Source organism: Rhipicephalus microplus, chromosome 8, assembly GCF_043290135.1.
Source record: "Rhipicephalus microplus isolate Deutch F79 chromosome 8, USDA_Rmic, whole genome shotgun sequence".
NCBI classification, from domain to species: Eukaryota; Metazoa; Arthropoda; class Arachnida; order Ixodida; family Ixodidae; genus Rhipicephalus; species Rhipicephalus microplus.
Window position 1 is genome coordinate 124486729 of NC_134707.1, and position 17544 is coordinate 124504272.

General features: G+C 43.3%; 2 non-coding genes across 2 annotated transcripts; both read left to right on the top strand.

Annotated features, from left to right (window-relative positions):
* Positions 1 to 5064: 5064 nt before the first annotated feature.
* TRNAG-UCC (transfer RNA glycine (anticodon UCC)) lies at positions 5065 to 5136 on the top strand. The gene has a single exon. It is a non-coding gene; the product is annotated as a tRNA-Gly (tRNA).
* A 1403-nt stretch (positions 5137 to 6539) lies between these two features.
* On the top strand, positions 6540 to 6611 carry TRNAG-UCC (transfer RNA glycine (anticodon UCC)). Its single transcript has one exon. It is a non-coding gene; the product is annotated as a tRNA-Gly (tRNA).
* Positions 6612 to 17544: the final 10933 nt, after the last annotated feature.

Genomic DNA, 17544 nt, shown 5'->3' on the forward strand with positions numbered 1-17544 from the left:
ATAAAACTAAAACAAATATCCTTTCGAGAGGACGTATGCTTAAGAACACTAGTTATAGTATCGGTGAAGATATATCGCCACAAGTTCGGAATTCACGCAGGCATCTTCTAGCATTTGCTAAAAAAAAGGAGTCCCGTATTCGCTTCGCTTCCAAACCTTATTCATCGGTTCTAAGAAATATATTTTTGATGCTGCTTCTAACGGAGTCAAGGAAGTCACTTAGCAGCTACTCCGTGCAAACAGAAAATTACTGATTGCTCCGCTAACTTTGTGTCACTTTCGATAATCTAAGCCAACGTGCGCAGTTTTCTTCCGAAGCGTGACTTGTTGTCAAGCCGAGTTTTATCAACCGGTAGCGATATACTGTTACTAACTGAAACGTGGCTGAGTAGCGATGTCACTGATCGCGAAGTTCTAACAGACTTGCCAAATTTTTGCCTTTTTCGAAAAGACCGCACAGGTACTCGTGGCGGTGGTGCACTAATAGCATTGCGCGAGCATCTACTATGCTCGCGAATAAGCATTTCATCAAGCCTGGAAACATTCTGGGTATTAATCTACACCCTTCCAAAAAAGTTTTACTCGGTGTTTGCTACAGGCCCCCTAGTGCCACTGCTGATTCAGTTACCAGCTTAACGACATCGTAAGCAAGCTAGTGACAGAACACACAACCGCACAGCTCGTCCTCTTCGGTGATTTTAATTTTCCACTTATTGACTGGTTTAACCCGCAATCATCTTCAGTGCCAGGGAACACTGAGACGCGGAATTTTGTCGATTTTTTGCTTAAACTTCAACCTTTCTCAGCTAGTATCAGAACCCACCCGGGTTACCCAACAAGTTGCTAACGTTCTGGATCTTGTACTAACCAATTTCCCCGACAGCCTTTCGTCCATTATGTGTTTATCTGAAATAGACGACCACAAACCCATCCATGCTGTCTTCTCATTCACTCCGTCAGCGCGAAATACCTTCGAGAAAACAATGCGTCTTTACGACAAAGGTAACTATCAAGAGATTAACGATGCCATGACTCAATTCCATCCCGTATTCAAGTCAGCCTTTTATGAACATTCTGTAGGTAGCAATTGGACACGCTTCAAAAATAAACTAGCGAATCTAACAGACAAATTTATTCCGAAAATCAGTTTTCGTTCCTCCCAGCAAAAACCATGGTTTACAACTGCCTTAAAACGCCTGGAACAAAGAAAAAACGCCTTTATCGCTCCGCCAGGAAAACTGGACGTACTTGTGCATGGGATAAATATTATGAAGCAGAAAAAAACTGCCTGCACGCATTACGTCAAGCTAAACATACAATTTACAACACCAACCTACCAAACCTATTACTTACAAATCCAAGGCAATTTTGGAAAGTTGTAAACCCTAGTGACACTAAGGCTATTAAATAACGAACGAATCCAACTTAACTCTTAAGGATGCCGATTGCGCCAACGTTTTCAACTCCGCTTTTGCAAGTGCTTTACTCACAAGTCAAACGCACATCCCGCTTCACCATCGTTTTGTATAAGTTCTGAAATGCCAGCCATCACTTTTAATATAAGCGGAATTAGCGCTATCATTGACAAAATGAAGTGTACATGCTCCTCTGGTATAGATGAAATTAATGCGAAAATTTTGAAAAATACGAAGTGCATTGTCCCAGCCCATTTATCCTTGCTGTTCACCCACTCTCTTTCCTTAGGTCTTATTCCAGATAACTGGAGGGTTGGGAAGGTCGTTTCAGTCCATAAATCAGGTAACAAAGGCTCCCCGCTAAACTACCGTCCCATCTCATTAACGAGCATTCCTTGTAAAATCATGAAACACGTCATCTATTCTCTTATCATGAAGTTTCTTGACTCGAACAACTTTTTTCATCCCACACAACATGGGTTTCGCAAGGATGTATCTTGTGAAATGCAGCTTGCCATTTTTCTGCATGACATTCATACTAATCTCGATATCAATGTGCAAACTGACGTCATTTTCCTGGAATTCTGCAAGGCCTTTGATAAGGTTCCTCGCCAGCGCCCATTATTCAAGTTAAAAAAAACTTAACTTACACCCAGATGTCTTCAAACGGATTATTGAATTTCTTAGTAACCGCTCCCAGTCCGTAGCCATCAATAATAACTTGTCTAACCCAGTACTAGTAACATCTGGCGTTCCTCAAGGATCTGTCCTTGGCCCCCTCTTACTCTTAATATATATTAATGACTTACCTTCGCATGTCTCTTCTAAAATTAGCACGTTTGCGGACGACTGTGTCATTTACCGTACCATTTATGATAGCCACAATCAAACTGCTCTCCAGAAAGACCTAGACAACATAACTACTTGGTTTAACGATAGGCTCATGACCCTAAATACAAATAAGTGCAAAGCTATGTCCCTTTTTCGCAGCAGTCATGCCATAGCACCTTCTTATAAGATCAAAAACACGCTTCTCGAGAATGTCCATTCTAATAAATATCTTGAAATCACTCTTTCTAACGACCTGTCCTGGCACGCTCTTATACCGGACGCTAGGTTTCCTGAGGCGTAATATTCGTCAGGCCCCAAAAAATGTCAAATTGCTCGCTTACCAATCCCTCGTGACACCGAAACTGGAGTATGCATCGGCCTTCTGGAACCCACGTCAATAATATCTTATTGACCTACTTGAAGCTGTTCAAAATCGCGCTACCCGATTCATTCACTCAAAAAACTCGTACAATATCAGCATTTCAGCACTTAAGGCAGATTCCGGTTTAATTTAGATTTTTGATCTTCGACATATTTCCAGTCTCATGCTCTTTCACAAGTTCTTTAACGGCACCCTCAGTCAAGCGCCATACATCGTACCCACTTCACGCATTTCTAGCCGCACCAGTCATCCGCAGCAGGTCGCGCGCCCACGTGCCCGAACTGCTCACTTCTCCGCCTCGTTCATCCCCCGAACTGCCAAACACTGGAACGGCCTTCCTGCTGACTTTGCCGCCATCACCTGCCCATCATTGTTTCAGCAGCATATAACAAATCAATATGAAATGTCTATGTGAGAAGTTGTAACCCACCCGTTATGTATAGCTTCCTTCCGGAAGCCCTTAAGGTTATTAAACTGAACTGAACTGAACTGAGCATAGCTGCCTTCCAAGCAGTTGACCCGGGATCGATTGCCAACCGATGCATTTTTGGTTGCTTTTTTCTAAAATTTTTTTGTAATGGGCATTGTGCTCTTTTTTCTATTGCACAATAGCCATTCGGCTGTTTGACGAAAACACCCAACTATTTTCAAAAGTCCAAGTTGCAAGTTTCAGATTCTTCTGCAACAAAATATTTTATGAGTTCCAAGTTGGGTGAACTTCTACTGATGTTTCACCGCTGTTGGCGCCTTTACGTTCATTGACACCACCACTGCGTCACAGGTAACAAGACGATTGCCGACTAAGAGTCCACGCTTACAATACTTATAGCGGTGACCACAATTTAATAGGCAACAGAATGCGGAAACGGCAGGAAGCAACAGCCAATTTTCTGTCGCTCTCTGCCCATCGTTACAATGTGCGCGTTCCGGATGAACAGCTGCAAGCAGCCCCGCGAATGCCGGCGTCGGTGGTATAGTGGTTAGCATATGCTGCCTTCCAAGCAGTTTACGCGGGTTTTATTCCCGGCCGACGCATCTTTTCTATGTTGCTTTTTTCTAAGTTGTGTTATAATGTGCAATACGCTGTTTATTTTATTGCACGAAAGCCATTTGGCTATTTGACAAAAACACCCGACTATATTAAAAAGTCAGAGTTGCATGTTTCAGATTCTTCTGCAAGAATATCCCTTCTGAGGCTGATGTTAGGCTAACTTTTACTAATGCTCACCACTGTTAGCGCCTTTACGTTCATTGACACCTCCGCTGCGTCACAGGTAATGAGTTCATTGCCGACTAAGAGTCCCCGCTTACAGTAATGATAGCGGTGACCACAATTTAATAGGCAACAGAATGCGGAAACGGCAGGAAGAAACAGCCCATTTTCTGTCACTCTCTGCCCATCGTTACAATGCACGTGTTCCGGATGAACAGCTGAAAGCAGCCTCGCAAATGCCGGTGTCGGTGGTATAGTGGTTAGCATGGCTGCCTTCCAAGCAGTTGACCCGAGTTTGATTCCCAGCCGACGCATCTTTTCTATGTTGCTTTTTTCTAAGTTGTGGTATAATGTGAAATACGCTGTTTATTTATAGCAAGAAAGACATTTGTCTATGGTACAAAAACACCCGACTATACTTAAAATTCAGAGTTCCATGTTACAGATTCTTCTGCAAAAAATAACTTCTGAGGCTAGGTTTAGCTAACTTTACAATTGCTTCACCACTGTTAGCACCTTTACGTTCATTGACACCTCCGCTGTGTCACAAGTAACGAGTCAATTTTTGACTCAGAGGCCGTGCTTACAATAATGATAGCAGTGATCACAATTTTATAGGAGCTTAATTCAGACACGGGATGGAGCCCCATCCAATTTTCTGTCACTCTCTGCCCATCGTTACAATGCACGTGTTCCGGATGAACAGCTGAAAGCAGCCTCGCAAATGCCGACGTCCATGATGTAGTGGTTAGCATAGCTGCCTTCCAAGCAGTTGACTTGGGTTTGATTCCCGGCCGACGCATCTTTTATATGTTGCTCTTTTCTAAGTTGTGTTATAATGTGCAATACGCTGTTTTTTCTATTGCACAAAAGCCATTCGGCTGTTTGACAAAAACGCCCGACTATATTAAAAAGTCAGAGTTGCATGTTTCAGATTTTTCTGCAAGAAAATAAGTTCTGAGGCTCAAGTTGGGCTAACTTCTACTAATGCTTCACCACTGTCAGCGCCTTTACGTTCATTGACACCTCCGCTGCGTCACAGGTAACGAGTCAATTTTTGACTCAGAGGCCGTGCTTACAATATTGATATCAGTGATCACAATTTTATGGGCAGCCTAATTCACACACGGCATGGAGCCACAGCCGATTTTCTGTTACTCTCTGCCCATCGTTACAATGGACGTGTTCCAGATGAACAGCCGAAAGCAGCCTCGCAAAGGCCGGCGTCGGTGGTATAGTGGTTAGCATAGCTGCCTTCCAAGCATTTGACCCGGGTTCGATTCCCGGCCGACGCATCTTTTCTTTGTTGCTTTTGCTAAGTTGTGTTATATTGTGCAATACGCTGTTTATTCTATTGCACAAAAACCATTCGGCTTTTTGACAAAAACACCCGACTGTAATAAAAAGTCAGAGTTGCATGTTTCAGATTCTTCTGCAAGAAAATAACTTCGGAGACTCAAGTTGGGTCAACTTCTACTAATGCTTCACCACTGTTAGCGCCTTTACGTTCAATGACATCTCCGCTGCGTCATAGGTAACGTGTCGATATTTGACTCAGAGGCCGCGCTTACAATAATGAAAGGAGTGATCACAATTTTATAGGCAGCCAAATTCAGACACGGCACGGAGCCACAGCCAATTTTCTGTTACTCTCTGCCCATCGTTACAATGCACGTGTTCCGGATGAACATCTGAAAGCAACCTCGCGAATGCTGCTGTCGGTGGTATAGGGGTTAGCATAGCCGCCTTCGAAGCAGTTGACCCGAGTTTGATTCCCAGCCGAAGCATCTTTTTTATGTGTCTTTTTTCTAAGTTGTGGTATATTGTGAAATACGCTGTTTATTTTATTGCACGAAAGACATTTGTCTATTGTACAAAAACACCCGACTATATTTAAAAGTCAGAGTTCCATGTTACAGATTCTTCTGCAAAAAATAACTTCTGAGGCTAGGTTTAGCTAACTTCTACTAATGCTTCACCACTGTTAGCGCCTTTACGTTCATTGACACCTCCGCTGTGTCACAGGTAACGTGTCGACTTTTGACTCAGAGGCAGTGCTTACAATAATGATGGCAGTGATCACAATTTTACAGGAGCTAAATTCAGACACGGAATGGAGCCACATCCAATTTTTTGTCACTCTCTGCCCATCGTTACAATGCACGTGTTCCGGATGAACAGCTGAAAGCAGCCTCGCAAATGCCGACGTCCATGATGTAGTGGTTAGCATAGCTGCCTTCCAAGCAGTTGACTTGGGTTTGATTCCCGGCCGACGCATCTTTTATATGTTGCTCTTTTCTAAGTTGTGTTATAATGTGCAATACGCTGTTTTTTCTATTGCACAAAAGCCATTCGGCTGTTTGACAAAAACGCCCGACTATATTAAAAAGTCAGAGTTGCATGTTTCAGATTTTTCTGCAAGAAAATAAGTTCTGAGGCTCAAGTTGGGCTAACTTCTACTAATGCTTCACCACTGTCAGCGCCTTTACGTTCATTGACACCTCCGCTGCGTCACAGGTAACGAGTCAATTTTTGACTCAGAGGCCGTGCTTACAATATTGATATCAGTGATCACAATTTTATGGGCAGCCTAATTCACACACGGCATGGAGCCACAGCCGATTTTCTGTTACTCTCTGCCCATCGTTACAATGGACGTGTTCCGGATGAACAGCCGAAAGCAGCCTCGCAAAGGCCGGCGTCGGTGGTATAGTGGTTAGCATAGCTGCCTTCCAAGCATTTGACCCGGGTTCGATTCCCGGCCGACGCATCTTTTCTTTGTTGCTTTTGCTAAGTTGTGTTATATTGTGCAATACGCTGTTTATTCTATTGCACAAAAACCATTCGGCTTTTTGACAAAAACACCCGACTGTAATAAAAAGTCAGAGTTGCATGTTTCAGATTCTTCTGCAAGAAAATAACTTCGGAGACTCAAGTTGGGTCAACTTCTACTAATGCTTCACCACTGTTAGCGCCTTTACGTTCAATGACATCTCCGCTGCGTCATAGGTAACGTGTCGATATTTGACTCAGAGGCCGCGCTTACAATAATGAAAGCAGTGATCACAATTTTATAGGCAGCCAAATTCAGACACGGCACGGAGCCACAGCCAATTTTCTGTTACTCTCTGCCCATCGTTACAATGCACGTGTTCCGGATGAACATCTGAAAGCAACCTCGCGAATGCTGCTGTCGGTGGTATAGGGGTTAGCATAGCCGCCTTCCAAGCAGTTGACCCGAGTTTGATTCCCAGCCGAAGCATCTTTTTTATGTGTCTTTTTTCTAAGTTGTGGTATATTGTGAAATACGCTGTTTATTTTATTGCACGAAAGACATTTGTCTATTGTACAAAAACACCCGACTATATTTAAAAGTCAGAGTTCCATGTTACAGATTCTTCTGCAAAAAATAACTTCTGAGGCTAGGTTTAGCTAACTTCTACTAATGCTTCACCACTGTTAGCGCCTTTACGTTCATTGACATCTCCGCTGCGTCACAGGTAACGTGTCGATATTTGACTCAGAGGCCGCGCTTACAATAATGAAAGCAGTGATCACATTTTTACAGGCAGCCAAATTCAGACACGGCACGGAGCCACAGCCAATTTTCTGTTACTCTCTGCCCATCGTTACAATGCACGTGTTCCGGATGAACATCTGAAAGCAACCTCGCGAATGCCGCTGTCGGTGGTATAGTGGTTAGCATAGCCGCCTTCCAAGCAGTTGACCCGAGTTTGATTCCCAGCCGAAGCATCTTTTTTATGTTGCTTTTTTCTAAGTTGTGGTATATTGTGAAATACGCTGTTTATTTTATTGCACGAAAGACATTTGTCTATTGTACAAAAACACCCGACTATATTTAAATATCAGAGTTCCATGCTACAGATTCTTCTGCAAAAAATAACTTCTGAGGCTAGGTTTAGGTAAATTCTTCTAATGTTTCACCACTGTTAGCGCCTTTACGTTCACGGACACCTCCGCTGCGTCATAGTTAACGAGTCGATTGTTGACTCAGAGGCCGCGCTTACAATAATGATAGCAGTGATCGGAATTTTGTAGGCAGCCAAATTCATACACGGCATGGAGCCACGGCCAATTTTCTGTTACTCTCTGCCCGTCGTTACATTGCACGTGTTCCGGATGAACAGCTGAAACCAGCATCGCGAATGCCGGTGTCGGTGGTATAGTGGTTAGCTTAGCTGCCTTCCAAGCATTTGACCCGGGTTCGATTCCCAGCCGACGCATGTTTTCTTTGTTGCTTTTGCTAAGTTGTGTTATTTTGTGCAATACGCTGTTTATTTTATTGCACGAAAGACATTTGTCTATTGTACAAAAACACCCGACTATATTTAAAAGTCAGACTTCCGTGTTACAGATTCTTCTGCAAGAAAATAACTTCTGAGGCTAGGTTTAGCTAACTTCTACTAATGCTTCACCACTGTTAGCGCCTTTACGTTCATTGACATCTCCGCTGCGTCACAGGTAACGAGTCAATTTTTGACTCAGAGGCCGTGCTTACAATAATGATTGTAGTGATCACAATTTTATAGGCAGCCAAATTCAGACACGGCATGGAGCCACAGCCAATTTTCTGTTACTCTCTGCCCATCGTTACAATGCACGTGTTTCGGATGAACATCTGAAAGCAACCTCGCGAATGCCGCTGTCGGTGGTATAGTGGTTAGCATAGCTGCCTTCCAAGCAGTTGACCCGAGTTTGATTCGTAGCGAACGCATCTTTTTTATGTTGCTTTTTTCTAAGTTGTGGTATATTGTGAAATACGCTGTTTATTTTATTGCACGAAAGACATTTGTCTATTGTACAAAAACACTCGACTATATTTAAAAGTCAGAGTTCCGTGTTACAGATTCTTCTGCTAGAAAATAACTTTTGAGGCTAGGTTTAGCTAACTTCTACTAATGCTTCACCACTGTTAGCGCCTTTACGTCCATTGACACCTCCGCTGCGTCACAGTTAACGAGTCGATTGTTGACTCAGAGGCTGCGCCTACAATAATGATAGCAGTGATCACAATTTTATAGGCAGCCAAATTCAGACACGGCACGGAGCCACAGCCAATTTTCTGTTACTCTCTGCCCGTCGTTACAATGCACGTGTTCCGGACGAACAGCTGAAAGCAGCCTCGCAAATGCCGGCGTCGGTGGTATAGTGGTTAGCATAGCTGCCTTCCAAGAGTTGACCCGGGTTTGATTCCCGGCCGACGCAACTTTTCTATGTTGCTTTTTTCTAAGTTGTGTAATAATATGCAATACGCTGTTTATTCTATTGCACGAAAGCCATTCGGCTGTTTGACAAAAGCGCCCAACTATTTTAAAAAGTCAGGGTTTCATGTTTCAGATTCTTCTTCAACCAAATAATTTTTGAGGCTGATATTGGGCTAAGTTCTACTAATGCTTCACCACTGTTAGCGCCTTTACGTTAGCTGACACCTCTGCTGTGTCACAGGTAACGAGTCAATTTTTGACTCAGAGGCAGTGCTTACAATAATGATAGCAGTGATCACAATTTCACAGGAGCTAAATTCAGACACGGAATGGAGCTCCATCTAATTTTTTGTCACTCTCTGCCCATCGTTACAATGCACGTGTTCCGGACGAACAGCTGAAAGCAGCCTCGCCAATGCCGGCGTCGGTGGTATAGTGACTAGCATAGCTGTATTCCAAGCAGTTGACCCGAGTTTGATTTCCATCCGACGCATCTTTTCTATGTTGCTTTTTTATAAGTTGTGGTATATTGTGCAATGCGCTGTTTATTTCATTGCATGAAAGACATTAGGCTATTTGACAAAAACTCCCGACTATAAAAAAATTCCGCCATATCCACGAAGTGAATGATGATGAGTGGGCGAAGCTCCGGAGGTAAACCTGGTAAACCATGAATCGTCTGTACATTTTGCCCACTCGATTTTATTACATCGCTCCCCCTAGCGTACGTCGCCGCACTAAATCGAACGATTGCCTTCAACCAATGACACGCGCCATATGTGACATCATTCCTATTTTATAAGATCTCGCGTCGTTCATCAACTACAAGTACCGCTTTCTAGTTTATAACATCTTGCATCTTTTCATCATCAGCTACAAGTACCACCATCTAGTGAACACTGCAAGAACTAAACTAGAGGTGGCTACATACAGGGGACGGTACCGCAATCTAGTGAACACTGCAAGAACTAAACTAGAGGTGGCTACATACAGGCTACAGGGGACGCACAGCTCACGCCCTAAGGAGCTTCACCCCTAAAAGTCGGAGTTCCATGTTACAGATTCTTCTGCAAGAAAATAACTTCTGAGGCTCAAGTTGGGCTAACTTTTACTAATGCTTCACCACTTTTAGCGCTTTACGTTCATTAACAACTCCGCTGCATCACAGGTAACGAGTCGATATTTGACTCAGAGGCCTTGCTTACAATAATGAAAGCAGTGATCACAATTTTACAGGCAGCCAAATTCAGACATGGCACGGAGCCACAGCCAATTTTCTGTTACTCTCTGCCCATCGTTACAATGCACGTGTTTCGGACGAACATCTGAAACCAACCTCGCGAATGCCGCTGTCGGTGGTATGGTGGTTAGCATAGCTGCCTTCCAAGCAGTTGACCCGAGTTTGATTCGTAGCCGACGCATCTTTTCTATGTTGCTTTTTTCTAAGTTGTGGTATATTGTGAAATACGCTGTTTATTTTATTGCACGAAGGACATTTGTCCATTGTACAAAAACACTCGACCATATTTAAAAGTCAGAGTTCCGTGTTACAGAATCTTCTGCAAGAAAATAACTTCTGAGGCTAGGTTTAGCTAACTTCTACTAATGCTTCACCACTGTTAGCGCCTTTACGTTCATTGACACCTCCGCTGCGTCACAGTTGACGAGTCGATTGTTGACTCAGAGGCCGCGCTTACAATAATGATAGCAGTGATCAGAATTTTAGAGGCAGCCAAATTCAGACATGGCATGGAGCCACAGCCAATTTTCTGTTACTCTCTGCCCATCGTTACAATGTACGTGTTCCGGATGAACAGCTAAAAGCAGCCTCGCGAATGCCGGCGTCGGTGGTATAGTGGTTAGCATAGCTGCCTTCCAAGAGTTGACCCGGGTTTGATTCCCGGCCGACGCATCTTTTCTATGTTGCTTTTTACTAAGTTGTGGTATATTGTGCAATACGCTGTTTATTTTATTGCACGAAAGCAATTTGGCTATTTGACAAAAATGCCCGACTATTTGAATGAGTCAGAGTTGCCTGTTTCAGATTCTTCTGCAAGAATATAACTTCTGAGGCGGATGTTAGGCTAACTTTTACTAATGCTTCGCCACTGTTAGCGCCTTTACGTTCATTGACACCTCCGCTGTGTCACAGGTAACGTGTCGATTTTTGACTCAGAGGCAGTGGTTACAATAATGATAGCAGTGATCACAATTTCACAGGAGCTAAATTCAGACACGGAATGGAGCTCAATCTAATTTTTTGTCACTCTCTGCCCATCGTTACAATGCACGTGTTTCGGATGAACATCTGAAAGCAACCTCGCGAATGCCGCTGTCGGTGGTATAGTGATTAGCATAGCTGCGTTCCAAGCAGTTGACCCGAGTTTGATTCCCAGCTGACGCATCCTTTCTATGTTGCTTTTTTCTAAGTTGTGGTATATTGTGCAAACGCTGTTTATTTCAATGCACGAAAGCCATTTGGCTATTTGAGAAAAACGCCCGACAATTTGAAAAAGTTAGAGTTGCATGTTTCAAATTTTTCTTCAACAAAATAACCTCAGAGGCTCAAGTTGGCCTAACTTCTACTGATCCTTCCTTGCTGTTGGCAAATCTATGTTCAGTGACACCACCACTGCGTCACAAGTAACGAGACGATATTTGACTCCGAGGCCGCGCTTACAGTAATGATAGCAGTGATCACAGTTTTATAGGCAGCAAAAATTAGACACGGCATGGAGCCCCAGCCAATTTTCTGTTAATCTTTGCCCTTCGTTACAATGCACGTGTTCCGAATGAACAGCTGAAAGCAGCCTCGCAAATACTGGCGTCGTTGGTATAGTGATTAGCATAGCTGCCTTCCAAGCAGTTGACCCGAGTTTGATTCCCAGCCGACGCATCTCTTCTATGTTGCTTTTTTCTAAGTGGTGGTATATTGTGCAAACGCTGTTTATTTTATTGCACGAAAGCCATTTGGCTATTTGACAAGAACCCCTGACGTTTTCAAAGTTAGAGTTGCCTGTTTCAAATTTTTCTGCAACAAATAAACCTCAGAGGCTCAAGTTGGCCTAACTTCTACTAATCCTTCCTCGCTGTTGGCAAATCTATGTTCAGTGACACCACCACTGCGTCACAAGTAACGAGACGATATTTGACTCAGAGGCTGCACTTACAATAGTGATAGCAGTGCTCACAGTTTTATAGCAAGCAAAATTCAGACACGGCATGGAGCCCCAGCCAATTTTCTGTTAATCTTTGCCCTTCGTTACAATGCACGTGTTCCGAATGAACAGCTGAAAGCAGCCTCGCAAATACTGGCGTCGTTGGTATAGTGATTAGCATAGCTGCCTTCCAAGCAGTTGACCCGAGTTTGATTCCCAGCCGACGCATCTCTTCTATGTTGCTTTTTTCTAAGTGGTGGTATATTGTGCAAACGCTGTTTATTTTATTGCACGAAAGCCATTTGGCTATTTGACAAGAACCCCTGACTATTTTAAAGTTAGAGTTGCCTGTTTAAAATTTTTTTGCAACAAATAAACCTCGGAGGCTCAAGTAGGCCTAACTTCTACTAATCCTTCCTCGCTGTTGGCAAATCTATGTTCAGTGACACCACCACTGCGTCACAGGTAACGAGACGATATTTGACTCAGAGGCTGCACTTACAATAGTGATAGCAAAGCTCACAGTTTTATAGCAAGCAAAATTCAGACACGGCATGGAGCCCCAGCCAATTTTCTGTTAATCTTTGCCCTTCGTTACAATGCACGTGTTCCGAATGAACAGCTGAAAGCAGCCTCACAAATACTGGCGTCGTTGGTATAGTGATTAGCATAGCTGCCTTCCAAGCAGTTGACCCGAGTTTGATTCCCAGCCGACGCATCTCTTCTATGTTGCTTTTTTCTAAGTGGTGGTATATTGTGCAAACGCTGTTTATTTTATTGCACGAAAGCAATTTGGCTATTTGACAAGAACCCCTGACTATTTTAAAGTTAGAGTTGCCTGTTTCAAATTTTTCTGCAACAAATAAACCTCAGAGGCTCAAGTTGGCCTAACTTCTACTAATCCTTCCTCGCTGTTGGCAAATCTATGTTCAGTGACACCACCACTGCGTCACAGGTAACGAGACGATATTTGACTCAGAGGCTGCACTTACAATAGTGATAGCAGTGCTCACAGTTTTATAGCAAGCAAAATTCAGACACGGCATGGAGCCCCAGCCAATTTTCTGTTAATCTTTGCCCTTCGTTACAATGCACGTGTTCCGAATGAACAGCTGAAAGCAGCCTCGCAAATACTGGCGTCGTTGGTATAGTGATTAGCATAGCTGCCTTCCAAGCAGTTGACCCGAGTTTGATTCCCAGCCGACGCATCTCTTCTATGTTGCTTTTTTCTAAGTGGTGGTATATTGTGCAAACGCTGTTTATTTTATTGCACGAAAGCCATTTGGCTGTTTGACAAGAACCCCTGACTATTTTAAAGTTAGAGTTGCCTGTTTCAAATTTTTCTGCAACAAATAAACCTCAGAGGCTCAAGTTGGCCTAACTTCTACTAATCCTTTCTCGCTGTTGGCAAATCTATGTTCAGTGACACCACCACTGCGTCACAGGTAACGAGACGATATTTGACTCAGAGGCTGCACTTACAATAGTGATAGCAGTGCTCACAGTTTTATAGCAAGCAAAATTCAGACACGGCATGGAGCCACAGCCAATTTTCTGTTAATCTTTGCCCTTCGTTACAATGCACGTGTTCCGAATGAACAGCTGAAAGCAGCCTCGCAAATACTGGCGTCGTTGGTATAGTGATTAGCATAGCTGCCTTCCAAGCAGTTGACCCGAGTTTGATTCCCAGCCGACGCATCTCTTCTATGTTGCTTTTTTCTAAGTGGTGGTATATTGTGCAAACGCTGTTTATTTTATTGCACGAAAGCCATTTGGCTATTTGACAAGAACCCCTGACTATTTTAAAGTTAGAGTTGCCTGTTTCAAGCTTTTCTGCAACAAATAAACCTCAGAGGCTCAAGTTGGCCTAACTTCTACTAATCCTTCCTCGCTGTTCGCAAATCTATGTTCAGTGACACCACCACTGCGTCACAGGTAACGAGACGATATTTGACTCAGAGGCTGCACTTACAATAGTGATAGCAGTGCTCACAGTTTTATAGCAAGCAAAATTCAGACACGGCATGGAGCCCCAGCCAATTTTCTGTTAATGTTTGCCCTTCGTTACAATGCACGTGTTCCGAATGAACAGCTGAAAGCAGCCTCGCAAATACTGGCGTCGTTGGTATAGTGATTAGCATAGCTGCCTTCCAAGCAGTTGACCCGAGTTTGATTCCCAGCCGACGCATCTCTTCTATGTTGCTTTTTTCTAAGTGGTGGTATATTGTGCAAACGCTGTTTATTTTATTGCACGAAAGCCATTTGGCTATTTGACAAGAACTCCTGACTATTTTAAAGTTAGAGTTGCCTGTTTAAAATTTTTCTGCAACAAATAAACCTCGGAGGCTCAAGTAGGCCTAACTTCTACTAATCCTTCCTCGCTGTTGGCAAATCTATGTTCAGTGACACCACCACTGCGTCACAGGTAACGAGACGATATTTGACTCAGAGGCTGCACTTACAATAGTGATAGCAAAGCTCACAGTTTTATAGCAAGCAAAATTCAGACACGGCATGGAGCCCCAGCCAATTTTCTGTTAATCTTTGCCCTTCGTTACAATGCACGTGTTCCGAATGAACAGCTGAAAGCAGCCTCACAAATACTGGCGTCGTTGGTATAGTGATTAGCATAGCTGCCTTCCAAGCAGTTGACCCGAGTTTGATTCCCAGCCGACGCATCTCTTCTATGTTGCTTTTTTCTAAGTGGTGGTATATTGTGCAAACGCTGTTTATTTTATTGCACGAAAGCAATTTGGCTATTTGACAAGAACCCCTGACTATTTTAAAGTTAGAGTTGCCTGTTTCAAATTTTTCTGCAACAAATAAACCTCAGAGGCTCAAGTTGGCCTAACTTCTACTAATCCTTCCTCGCTGTTGGCAAATCTATGTTCAGTGACACCACCACTGCGTCACAGGTAACGAGACGATATTTGACTCAGAGGCTGCACTTACAATAGTGATAGCAGTGCTCACAGTTTTATAGCAAGCAAAATTCAGACACGGCATGGAGCCCCAGCCAATTTTCTGTTAATCTTTGCCCTTCGTTACAATGCACGTGTTCCGAATGAACAGCTGAAAGCAGCCTCGCAAATACTGGCGTCGTTGGTATAGTGATTAGCATAGCTGCCTTCCAAGCAGTTGACCCGAGTTTGATTCCCAGCCGACGCATCTCTTCTATGTTGCTTTTTTCTAAGTGGTGGTATATTGTGCAAACGCTGTTTATTTTATTGCACGAAAGCCATTTGGCTGTTTGACAAGAACCCCTGACTATTTTAAAGTTAGAGTTGCCTGTTTCAAATTTTTCTGCAACAAATAAACCTCAGAGGCTCAAGTTGGCCTAACTTCTACTAATCCTTTCTCGCTGTTGGCAAATCTATGTTCAGTGACACCACCACTGCGTCACAGGTAACGAGACGATATTTGACTCAGAGGCTGCACTTACAATAGTGATAGCAGTGCTCACAGTTTTATAGCAAGCAAAATTCAGACACGGCATGGAGCCACAGCCAATTTTCTGTTAATCTTTGCCCTTCGTTACAATGCACGTGTTCCGAATGAACAGCTGAAAGCAGCCTCGCAAATACTGGCGTTGTTGGTATAGTGATTAGCATAGCTGCCTTCCAAGCAGTTGACCCGAGTTTGATTCCCAGCCGACGCATCTCTTCTATGTTGCTTTTTTCTAAGTGGTGGTATATTGTGCAAACGCTGTTTATTTTATTGCACGAAAGCCATTTGGCTATTTGACAAGAACCCCTGACTATTTTAAAGTTAGAGTTGCCTGTTTCAAATTTTTCTGCAACAAATAAACCTCAGAGGCTCAAGTTGGCCTAACTTCTACTAATCCTTCCTCGCTGTTCGCAAATCTATGTTCAGTGACACCACCACTGCGTCACAGGTAACGAGACGATATTTGACTCAGAGGCTGCACTTACAATAGTGATAGCAGTGCTCACAGTTTTATAGCAAGCAAAATTCAGACACGGCATGGAGCCCCAGCCAATTTTCTGTTAATCTTTGCCCTTCGTTACAATGCACGTGTTCCGAATGAACAGCTGAAAGCAGCCTCGCAAATACTGGCGTCGTTGGTATAGTGATTAGCATAGCTGCCTTCCAAGCAGTTGACCCGAGTTTGATTCCCAGCCGAAGCATCTTTTTTATGTTGCTTTTTTTCTAAGTTGTGGTATATTGTGAAATACGCTGTTTATTTTATTGCACGAAAGACATTTGTCTATTGTACAAAAACACCCGACTATATTTAAAAGTCAGAGTTCCATGTTACAGATTCTTCTGCAAAAAATAACTTCTGAGGCTAGGTTTAGGTAACTTCTACTAATGCTTCACCACTGTTAGCGCCTTTACGTTCACGGACACCTCCGCTGCGTCATAGTTAACGAGTCGATTGTTGACTCAGAGGCCGCGCTTACAATAATGATAGCAGTGATCACAATTTTATAGGCAGCCAAATTCATACACGGCATGGAGCCACGGCCAATTTTCTGTTACTCTCTGCCCGTCGTTACATTGCACGTGTTCCGGATGAACAGCTGAAACCAGCATCGCGAATGCCGGTGTCGGTGGTATAGTGGTTAGCTTAGCTGCCTTCCAAGCATTTGACCCGGGTTCGATTCCCAGCCGACGCATGTTTTCTTTGTTGCTTTATCTAAGTTGTGTTATTTTGTGCAATACGCTGTTTATTTTATTGCACGAAAGACATTTGTCTATTGTACAAAAACACCCGGCTATATTTAAAAGTCAGAGTTCCGTGTTACAGATTCTTCTGCAAAAAATAACTTCTGAGGCTAGGTTTAGGTAACTTCTACTAATGCTTCACCACTGTTAGCGCCTTTACGTTCACTGACACCTCCGCAGTGTCACAGGTAACGAGTCAATTTTTGACTCAGAGGCCGTGCTTACAATAATGATTGTAGTGATCACAATTTTATAGGCAGCCAAATTCAGACACGGCATGGAGCCACAGCCAATTTTCTGTTACTCTCTGCCCATCGTTACAATGCACGTGTTCCGGATGAACATCTGAAAGCAACCTCGCGAATGCCGCTGTCGGTGGTATAGTGGTTAGCATAGCTGCCTTCCAAGCAGTTGACCCGACCTTGATTCGTAGCGAACGCATCTTTTTTATGTTGCTTTTTTCTAAGTTGTGGTATATTGTGAAATACGCTGTTTATTTTATTGCACGAAAGACATTTGTCTATTGTACAAAAACACTCGACTATATTTAAAAGTCAGAGTTCCGTGTTACAGATTCTTCTGCTAGAAAATAACTTCTGAGGCTAGGTTTAGCTAACTTCTACTAATGCTT